Source organism: Haliotis rubra, unplaced genomic scaffold (assembly GCF_003918875.1).
Source record: "Haliotis rubra isolate DU_JTF1 unplaced genomic scaffold, ASM391887v1 Scf142, whole genome shotgun sequence".
NCBI lineage: Eukaryota > Metazoa > Mollusca > Gastropoda > Lepetellida > Haliotidae > Haliotis > Haliotis rubra.
This window is the reverse complement of record NW_025765359.1, coordinates 1068180-1080052: the sequence shown is the minus strand read 5'-3', so window position 1 is coordinate 1080052 and position 11873 is coordinate 1068180. Positions and strand designations below refer to the sequence as shown.

The 11873-nt window shown below is 41.0% G+C and overlaps 1 long non-coding RNA gene across 1 annotated transcript; it reads right to left on the bottom strand.

Moving 5' to 3' along the window:
- Nucleotides 1–9308: 9308 nt before the first annotated feature.
- Nucleotides 9309–10952, bottom strand: LOC124269087. Its single transcript, XR_006896417.1, has 2 exons — nucleotides 10846–10952; nucleotides 9309–9345 (listed from the first exon to the last, which is right to left on the bottom strand). It is a non-coding gene; the product is annotated as an uncharacterized LOC124269087 (long non-coding RNA).
- Between the last annotated feature and the right edge of the window lie 921 nt (nucleotides 10953–11873).

Genomic DNA, 11873 nt, shown 5'->3' with positions numbered 1-11873 from the left:
GCTCAGGTATCACTGATGAAATAGTCATCGCTTCTATATGTACCGGGCGTAGCCAGAAGACTTCAGTGCCACCTGCTGACGACATTATTCAAGCCAATTCTCATACAGTGTATATCGTTCCTGTCGCCATAGTGATAAAAAACACGTCCTTCTACATAATAAGCTGAGTTATGCTGGTTCCAGATCTCACGTACCTAGAGAATAGATGACTTGAACATTGATTTCTCTGTGATGTAAATAGTTCGTGATATAAGTTTAACCCACTTAAATATTGCTGTAGAATTGTGGTAGGTTTGCGTTCGTGCGAATAAGCCATTATGTATGGTGCCTTCTAATGGCAAAATGAGCAAACAGAAGAAATCGCAGCTTAAATATTATTATTCTATTGATTTTATTTATCAGTACATTGCGACATAAAATTTAATTTTAATCTTGTGTCGCTGTAGCTTAATATTAATCGTCGGTACAGAAGTTCACCTGCATGATTTGCGCGACAAATTAGTTTTAAAATGCTGATCACGCTTTCTTGTTTTCAAGTATTTCAATCTACAGTTCTCTTTATGACATTCACCCGTGAAGGTCCGGGTTAGAATGAACCTTCAGTAACCCATGCTTGTTTTAGAAGCGACTAACGGGATCAGGTGGTCAGGCTCGCTGACTTGGTTGACACATGTCATCGGTTCCTAATTGCGCAGATCTGTGCTCGTGCTGTTGATCACTGGATTGTCTGGTCGAGACTTGATTATTTACAGACCGCCGCCATATAGCTGGAATATTGCTGAGTGCGGCGTAAAACTAAACTCACTCACTCACTTTATGTCTTTCGTTGTACTCTGTGTCAGCATATAGAAACGGATTAAAACTGTACTGTACTTTAGAAACACAGTTTTAGATATTTTATTAGAATTGACATTTTCGACATAATATGTATTTTGTTACTTATGTAAACAATATGTACATCCTGACTGAGGAATTAGGAGGAGTTTCTCACAAAACCGTGATCAGTGGGGCAACAAGGTAATGGGGAACATCGATGTGTGCATTGTGCCATTCCGTATCTAGGATTATAGTTGATCAGCTCAGCATTAATGTCCAAAGTTCATGATCCGAGCAATTAACTTTGAATTCTTATTCACGAATTTCATCTTGTTTATCTGCGTTTAGTTGCATTTGTCCTGCGTTTATTTCAGCAATATCACGACATCAGACAAAAATGGGCTTTTGTGTTTTGTATCTGGGGTTTAAATTGAACCCTGGTCTTCGGCGTGACGTGAAAAGGAGTAAAATGTTCGGCAGTCTATATCTATAACTTTTCAAAGTCACAACCTGCAGACAGATACAAATATCATTGTTTAAATCCAGTGAGTGAGTGAGTTTAGTTTAATGCCGCTTTTAGCAATATTCCAGCAATATCACGGCGGGGGAAACAAGAAGTTGGATTCATATATTGCACCCATGTGGAGAATAGAACCCGGATCTTTGGCGAGAGGAGCTAACGCTTTAACCACTAGGTTGCCCCACCGCCCCTGTTTATATCCAATATTATTGGTGAAATAAATGTAGCCAAAGTTTTTTTTAATTCAGGATTGTGTAGAATCAAACGTTTGTACAGCGTATGTGAACAGATTATTTTTGTATAGACGAGAGGGTATAGAGTGAGTGAGTGAGTGAGTTTAGTTTTACGCCGCACTCAGCAATATTGCAGCTATATGGCGGCGGTCTGTAAATAATCGAGTCTGGACCAGACAATTCAGTGATCAACAGCATGAGCATCGATCTGCGCAACTGGGATACGATGACATGTGTCAACCAAGTCAGCGAGCCTGACCACCCGATCCCGTTAGTCGCCTTTTACGACAAGCAAAGTCGCCTTTTATGACAAGAATGGGTTGCTGAAGACCTATTCTACCCCGGATCTTCACGGGTCGAGGGTGATAGAGTGAGTGTGTTGAGCTCAACAGGACTTTGCTTTGGTTGTTGGTTGGTCGTTTGTTGTTGAACGCCGTATTCAGCAACATTCCATAGTGACAGTCTGCAAATAATCCAGCCTGAACCAGACAATCCAGTGATCTACATCAGGAGCACCGATTGGGATGACATGTATCAACGAAGTCGGCGCGCCTGGCCATCTGATCCTGTGAGTCACTTCTTGCCACAAGCATGGGTTGCTGAAAACCAATTCTAACCACGGGTCTGCCAGGATAAAACAGCACTTTGAACAGTCCCTCTGTTATGTGAAGTTTAATGTTGGAGGAAGCACTATGGAAATAAACGCTTGCAACTCCGATAAAACAAACATGGTTCTTGTACACCAAGAATCTCAGTCAGGCAGAACTGGGATTCGAACCCACAATCAAAGGATTCTGGCACATCTAGGGGACGCAACTCAAGGTTTAATGTGAATATATATTTATGGGTGTTGCTAAATTAATATATGTCTACGTACAACTAATCTGGACTGTACATGGCTTCTGCGCATGTCTATAGTAAACTTCCGGGGACCCGTAAAGTGCAGTCTACCCCTGTACCCGTTCCTTATAATGGCTTCAGGTTAATACGTCAACCTGAATGGCAGTAGTCGTCAACAGTGTGTAAACCTTCTTTGAATTCAGTTATATTTCGGCGTTGTGGGGAGGGACTCGTTGTGTTGTAGTTCTGAGTGAGTGAGTTTAGTTTTACGCCGCACTCAGCAATATCCCAGCTGTATGGCGGCGGTCTGTGAATTATCGAGTCTGGAGCAAACAATCCAGTGATCAACAGCATGAGCATCGATCTGCGCAACTGGGAACCGATGACATGTCAACCAAGTCAGCGAGCCTGAACACCCGAAGATCAATATTCTAACCCGGACCTTCACGGGTTGTTGCAGTTCTGAGACGAGAACCACTTTGCCAAACCCCTGAATACCCCCATAATGCCTGTAGACTTGCACAAGTCTCTAAGGTAATATTTAATTGTTTAAATTTCTATAACAAATAAATAAGAGACTTGCGTCCTTAGACTCTCTGTCCACTTATCTAGACTTGCTCCTTCAAAGGATAGGGTTACTATACATCCATGGGCTTAGAATTCAGTACAGCCCTGGAGCAAGGCTAGCAGCTATGGGGCTGACAAACACAGCATGAGTGAGTGAGTTTGGTTTTACGCCGCTTGTAGCAATATTCCAGCAACATCACGGCGGGGGACACCAGAAATGGGCTTCACATTTTACCCATGTGGGGAATCGAACCCGGGTCCTCGGCGTGACGAGCGAACGCTTTAACCACTAGGCTACCCAACGCCCCGACATATAGAAACATAATTAGTGCGAACTGGGATTCGAGGACGATTGTTTTCACATTACACAGATCATGAATAATGCCCCGTAGTAACACTGTGTTTAGATGTGTATAAACACTTATATGTGTGCGAGACAACACGTGCCCAGTTGTGTTTGAAGCAACCAAAACATAGTCCCGTCCAAGTCTCGTGTTGTCTTGAATCTAACATGTTACCAATAGATCCCGAACGATCCAAAAGCAGTTTTACCCGAGAATGTAAACATTCCAAGGTAGCTGAAACTTTGACAAAAAATTAACCAATACCGAATCTATGTTTCTTAAACGTTCTTCTACCTTGTGCAAATTTGGATTTTACTTAACGACTTTTTACGAATTTATATAGTCAACAGACATATCGCCAATCGTTCCAACGTCGCAACGGCGGCAGGCGTTCCAACAAACCGTTTTGTCATGTTAAGCGACAAAATATATTTCTACATGGTAACAAGTTCCGTTGTCGACCTTGCCTTCAGTGCAGAAAATACATAAATACCTGACATTTTTTGTCGCCTGTTTTGGGGGGGAAGCCTAGTGGTTGAAGCGTTCGTTAGTCATGCTGAAGACCTGGGTTCGATTCCCCACATGGCTACAAAGAGTGAAGCAAGTTTCTTGTGCCCTCAGCTGAGGCATTACTGGAATATTCGCATATGCGACGAGTAAAATGGTTTTAAAGCACTGCGGGTGACGCTTGTTCCTGGGATAGTTAAGTGAATAATCATGCACACGTGGTGGTGGAATTGGGTTTAACGTCGTGTTGGAGAATATTTCGCTCATATGACGACGTGCATGCATGTGTATGTGTATGTGCGGCTGCTTGTACTAGCCCAGACTGAAGCTGGTTTTATAGTGCTAGCCCACTGAGATACCATGCCGCAGTGAAGCATGAATACCCCACTCAAACACATTATACTGACTCCGAGCCGACCAGTCCTTGTTGTACCCATTAATGCCGAGCGCCAGGCAGGGACCAACAAGTACCATATTTTAACGTCTTTTGGTATGACGGGGTTGGAGATCGAACCCGCGACCTTCCGCACTTCATGCACACGTAGTAGTAGTATTAGTAGTAGTAGTAGTAGTAGCAGCCGCATTCAGCTATATTCCAGCAAAATGGCGGCGGTCTGTGAATATTCCAGTCTGGACCAAACAACCCAGTGATCAACAGCATGAGCATCGAGCTACGCAATATTGAGATACGATGGCATGTGTCAACCAAGTTGTAGTAGTAGTAATAGTAGTAGAGTGAGTGAGTTTAGTTTAACGCCGCACTCCAATAGTAGTAGTAGTAGTAGTAGTAGTAGTAGTAGTAGTAGTAGTAGTAGTAGTAGTAGTAGTAGTAGTAGTAGTAGTAGTAGTAGTAGTAGTAGTAGTGGTGGTAGTAGTAGTAGTGAGTGAGTGAGAGAGTTTAGTATTACGCCGCACTCAGCAATATTCCAGCTATATGGCGGCGGACTGTAAATAATCGAGTCTGGATCAGACAATCCAGTGATCAACATCATGAACATCGATCTGCGCAATTAGGAACCGATGACATGTGTCAACCAAGTCAGCGAGCCTGACCATTGTAGTTAGTAGTGGTTGTGGTGGTAGTAGTAGTAGTAGTAGTAGTAGTAACAGTTGTAGTTAGTAGTGGTTGTGGTAGTGGTTGTAGTAGTTAGTACTGGTTTTGGTAGTAGTAGTAGTAGTAGTAGTAGTAGTAGTAGTAGTAGTAGTAGTTTTTGTTTTGTTTTTGTTTGTTTCTTGTTTAAAGCCGCATTCAGCTATATTACAGCAAAATTGGGTTTTACGTCGTACTTGAGAATATTTCGCTCATATGACGACGTGCCTGTGTGTGTATGTGTATGTGCGGCTGCATGTACTAGCCCAGACTGAAGCTGGTTTTATAGTGCTAGCCCACTGAGATACCATGCTGCAGTGAAGCATGAATACCCCACTCAGACACATTATACTGACTCCGAGCCGACCAGTCCTTGCTGTACCCATTAATGCCGAGCGTACCAACAAGTACCATATATAAACGTCTTTTGGTATGACGCGGTCGGGGATCGCTCTCCGGGCAGACGCTCTAACCACGACACCACGGAGGCGGTCTGGACAACCCAGTGATCAACAGCATGAACATCGAGCTACGCAATATTGAGATTTCAAGTTTCCACCATCCATGGTCTAGAGGATACAGCATCTGCACAGAGACTGCAGGGCCTACGGTTCGATTCTCGGTCGCGCCATACTGAAAGACGTTAAAAAAAACGATACTTGTTTGTTACCTGCCTGGAGCTAGTCATTAAGAGCAAACAAGGGCTGGTTAACTTAGTGTCAGTAAACTGTGTCGAAGTGAGGTTATCCTTGCGCGAGTTTTTCGAACTTGATATCCACTTTGTAATTTGATAGACAGATATAAAGCAGTATGACATGGCCGACCTAAGTGGACGGTCACAATTCGTTCTAATGACGTTACGTCGTGGTAGGGTAATAAAGGGAGTGGACGTTATCTAAATATTTAAGCACGTAGTTTTTAACGCTCAGATCACGTGGTATTGATTAAACATCATCTGAGGGCGGAGCTGCGTTTGTTTAGTGTGCTGCTTAAAAGATGCGGTTGTTGATGTAGCTAGGTGCTGCGCGGTTGTTACGGACGCTGTTTGACATAAAGGAAATAGACAATAGCATGATACTTGTTCACACCAAGGCATGCAAATAGACAAACCACTTGGGTTATTTGAATTCGCCAAAGCCTCTGGAGGGTACACAAGTTTTTTTAATACATTTTAGGGGGTTCTTTATTATTTTAAAGGTTTGAAATCATGCATTGCTCGCAAATACTCTACTGACTTCCGTCAATGTATTCATCGTCATATCGCTGTTTAAGTGCAAATACATTTATTATGTTACATCTTCGTGTGCAGTGGAGATTAGGGTTTGTGATCGATTCCCAGCCTACGAAGCGACAAAGTAGATTGGGTGGTCCGGCTCGGTATTTTGGTTGCTCTGATAGCATGCCATCTTACGACACGTGAAGATCCGGGTTAGAATCATTCTTCAGTAACTCATGCTTGTCGTAAGAGGCGACTAACGGGATCGGGTGGTCAGGCTCGCTGACTTGGTTGACACATGTCATCGTATCCCAGTTGCGTAGATCGATGCTCATGCTGTTGATCACTGAATTGTCTGGGACAAACTCACTCTTTGAACAAGGTAATGGCCGGACCAGGAATGGCGGTGGTTCCGAGGGTGCCCCACCCCTGTGCTTTATGTGGGACCCGTGAAGATGCGGGTAAGAACTGGCCTTCAGCAACCCATGCTTGTCGTAAGAGGGGGGCTTACGGGGTGGGGTGGTCAGATTCGCTGACTTGGTTGACACATGTCATCGTATCCAAGTTGAGCAGATCGATGCTCATGCTGTTGATCACTGAATTGCCTGTTCCAGACTATAATTTACAGACCCCCGCCATAAAGCTGGAATATTGCTTAGTGCGGTGTTAAACCAATTAATCAACCAACCAACCATCTGGTGACATTTTTGTATGTTCATAAAAACTATATCATGTTGGTTGAATTAAAATTTATAATGATTTACATATAGATTTTGTGCATCCCACCTCTATCCAATCCACCACTGTGGCTACAAATGACCGAATGGAATACCCCAATCCATCACCCCCACCTTAAAATCCTGAACCCGCCCCTTGTAACGGAATGGTCTGTCTTATTTGGTTGATACATGTTACTGTTGTCGCCTATCGATGATGTACCAAGTGTGAAATGAGGATGTTTTGACTTCGATCAGATACAGACTGACTGCTTCGAAACAGGCCCATGGCTACAATGCTCGGCGTAAATTTGTAAATATTCTACAAACACGGGATATGTGTTTGTACACAGGTTTTGCGTGTTGAATTAACCATGTCTGAGCGTCCGTACAATCTCAGACTTCGATGCATGCTGGTGAAAAGAAATTATCCATTGATGTAAATCAGCCATTGCCGTCATCACTTGGATACAATAACCAAGCTCTGCATGCACATAACTGAATTGACAAGGACTTTCGATCTTCATCTTCAGTATGCACAAGACATGTTGCAAAATACTTCTTGTCCATGCATCATCGAATAAATCTAATTACACAGGACTAACTATTCTTACAATAGTCTGTGAGTGAATTTAGCTTTACGCCACTTATAGCAACATTCAAGCAATATTACGGGGACAGAAAAGGGCTTCAAACAATGTGCCCAGGTCTTCCATGTGATGAGCGAAATGAAAAACAACTTGCAGTCAGATTTACAGTTTTACAATTTTATATGGCATTGCCAATTGGATAGCCAATAAGTTAACAGTAGGCCCACTTCGATTCCCCAGGCTTGTGTGAAGCCCATTCTTGGTGTCCCTGATAATTGTGGAATATTGCTTAGAGTGATGTAAATTCTCACTCACTCACTCACTCTCTCTTTTTCACTCACTCACTCACCTGACCACAAAGACTTGCTGAGCTAGGCAGAGGATCTGGTATTTGCTCACATCTCCATCGACAACACACATGCCAAAGTATGTTTCATCTTTATTTACAGAAACATATATAAGAGGAAAACATTAGACATGATAAGTTTGTACAAATGAATGTAGTATATGCTGTTAACTGTGGACAATGGCTTACAATGACACAGACTGGACAAATAAATATCAAACAATGACAGTTTGCATTAAAAACATTATCAGAGGATCAATTCCAGATTCTTGTCACATCAAAATACATTCTGCACATAATTCTGACCAGAAAAACAGGAAGTCGTTGTAACTGATGGAAGCCAAAAAATCTCTAGTTTGAGAATGTATAGATACACAAGTAAACAAGTATTTTCTTTCAAGTTCATTTTTTAAAAGATGCATGTTGGTTTATTAATGTGGGGTTTCTTTGATTCACTGCATGACTTCTTTCAAATCTTTTCTTTAAACACAACCGATTCCATTTCAGTAACATAACTGTATTGTAACCAAAATATTGTCCATCATTCAAGGGGCATAACTCTTTCCAAAGCTCCATCATGCTGCCCACTAGGAAGCTGAGTGTTGTCATCACCAGAATTTCCATCTCTCCAGCATCGTCTTCACACACATGTAACCAATGTCTTCAGGACCAGAACAAAATACTTGCTGCCATGGCAACACAACAAACGGCTACATATGGACTTTTTCTTTCACCTGCAAACAAAAACATGAGTGATGAACATGGTCAAAACATATTTCACTTTGATGAGGCAGCTGACAGCAGTGGGACATCCTGCTGTTAGTAATGGCTCAGGTTTACACCTGAATTTTACCTGTAAATCTGACTTGGTCCAAATTATACACTTCTTAGGGATTCATCTGGACCTGTTCAGCAGTCAATATTCAGCCCTAAGGCAACAGCAAATTCACAATTTCGATCCGACATTTATCAATTCCTCAGAAATTACAAAAATCAAGACATTAACAATCCAACTTTTGAACAATAAAATCATCTGTGCGAAAAGCACTTGGTTGAGAAACCAAGAAGTGTAGAATCAGGTTAAGTTCAGAACCCTAGATATGCTTACAATCCTAGGTAAGTGTAGCATTCTAGATAAGTTTAGAATCCTTGATACAATTACTATCCTAGATAAGTTTAGAATTCTAGGTAAGTGTACAATCCTAGATAAGTTTAGAATTCTAGGTAAGTGTACAATCCTTGATAAGTTTAGAATTCTAGGTAAGTGTACAATCTTTGATAAGTTAAGAATCACAGATATGATTAAAATCATAGATAAGACTAGAACCATGTATACTAGCAGTATTTGTGCAATCCTGGATACAGTTAGAAAAGCATAGAATCCTACATAAATCCATGACATCTGTTATTATGTCAGTGTGGTCTGTCTTACAATTTCCTACCAATTTCATGTGACCAGTAAACTGGCTAAACAAGATAGCAGACATTCATAGTCTCTACCCTGTCACAAGATTTAGTTACTTACCTATTCTTGCAAATTTCCAAAAGGTTCCTAATATTCTGAAATTGAAGATCAAAGAAGAAATTGTAAGGTCGTCTTCTGAATGACCTGGTGGTATGTATCACAGTACAAATCGGTTTCTAAGATGAATTTAAAAAAATCCAAACATAATCTGGCAATATCCACTATCCAAATACAGTATGAAATGATTTGCTTAAAAACACACATTTTTCAAACATTTAAATATCATTTCAGTATAAATATCATTATGTAAGTGTGCATTCATATGTTTGTACGCAACACTGAACATGCTGAATCCTATCTCCTGGAGAGTGAGTATGGTCTTACGCGGCTTTTAGCAATATTCCAGCAATATCACCCCGGGGTCACCAGAAATGGTCTTCTCACATTGTACCCATGTAGGGAATGGAACCAGGCTCTTCAGCGTTCAACAACTAGGCTACCCCACCTCCCCCTCTTCTGGAGAAGTACTGTATGTGCGTGTGTGGGGCTGTTGGTACCAGTCAAGAGAAAGACAGTACACTGATGCAGAGCCAAACCAGTGATTGTTTTATTCCACAACGGCCACCAGGATAACAACAAGTACCATCTATTGAAGTCATTTGGTAAGATGCAGCCATTAGTATTAATAGTATTGAACCCCAACTGCTCTGGAGAACTGAGGCAGTCCCTATATTCTCCAAGATGCGAATGCAATGCAAATTTAATTTTACGTCACTTTTAGCAATATTCCAGCACTATCATGGTAGGGAACACCAGAAATGGGTTTCACACATTGTACCCATGTGGGGAATCGAACTTGAGTCGTCCGCGAGACGAGCCAACGCTTTAGCCACTAGGCTATCCCACCGCCCCCTATTATCTAAATGGTGACTAGTGAAGCAGATACGGGTGCAGGCTAAAACGGAACCACAGCAAAACGGCACCTGGCGAAAACGGCACCATTTGGACATAACGGAACCTCGACTTGGCGAAAACGGCTACAAATCTTATGGCGAAAATGGCACAAACTAAAATCTTATGGGGAAAACTAGTTTGTTATAAGATAATCGGATTGCAGATAACATAACATATATTATGCAAGCTTAATGATGTTTCATTTTTCATATTTTACCATTTTTGTGACATCAGCCACTGGAGTTGTGACACATGAACATTGAGTAAAATTGGGTGGTGTAAAGTTAATATAAAAATATAGTTTCCCTACTTTTGTTACTGTAAAGTGTAGAAAAATATTGTGATAAGTTAGTTACCATAATTTTTTTGGTTTGATTTTGACTTTAAGTTTGTCGGATACAAACATCTGACATAAATATGCACGGATTTTGAGAATGACTCATATGTTGATATAATCTTGCTGATGTTATAATGAAATGAAATAAAACATGAGTCAACGTCATACTTTGTTTTATATATGGTGCCGTTTTAGCCCAGAAATCAGTAGCCGTTTTCGCCAATATGGTGCCGTTTTCGCCACACAAATTTGGTGCCGTTCTGCTGTGGTGCCGTTTTAGCTATAACCCAGCAGATAAACATACCCAGTCTTATTCTTATCCAGTAAACTTGGGGCTATGGATCGGATGTATGCGCATGTACAAATCAACAGCAGCACCACTGTCAACAAGCTCTGGAAGTTGAACAACGCCGACTGAAACAAAACATACAATCATTATTCACCCCTGGTTTATAAACTACGGTCTTTGCTTGGATTCTTATCGTCTTGCGATTTTATACCAGTAAACAATCAAATCATAGCCCGAAAAAATGGAAGGTTGCTATCTTTAGCAAGTTCTAACAGGTTGGGGAAACCTACGGATCGGCCTATAAAAGGCCGAACGGGATACTATAGGCCGTTCTGCCTATTTTACTATAGGCCGAACAGGCTATATTTGACCATTATTATTAACATTTCACAAACCATCAATTTCCGCACGAAATGGTTTTATTAGATCATAGAGATGAATAGTTAATGGACCTCCTCAGCTTGAAAAAAATAAGTTTTTGGACAAAATGGAAATTTATATAATGTTCAGGAAAAGATGTTTCATTTAAGAACACAATTTTGCATAGATTTTCATTTTGACAACTAAAACTGAATATCTATATCATTAATTTTCAGTGAAAATTGTCAAAACTATTACAGTCTTATATTTAATGAGCAATTTCCAAACTCCTTTATTATGTGATGAAAATGCTCAAAAAGGGTTTGAATGAAAACCTTAGGACATCAAAACTTGAATGATGTTAATATCCTCATGCGGAAATGCACCACTTCAAATTTATTTGATAAATATCATAATTATAGGCCGATAGGCCGATCGGCCTATAGCAAAATAGGCGGATCGGCCTATTATATCCCGTTTGGCCTATTATAGGCCGATCCGTAGGTTTCCCCAACCTGTCTAAACCATCGGCATTTTACATGTTATCGACTAGTTCAACCAGCTAAACGTCGTGTTCCTAGAAGTTTTCCTCGCCCAGTCTAGTCCATATCAGCTACGTTTCCAAATAAATGAAAGACGAAAAAACATGAAAGAGACATATTGTTACTTTTATATGACCACTG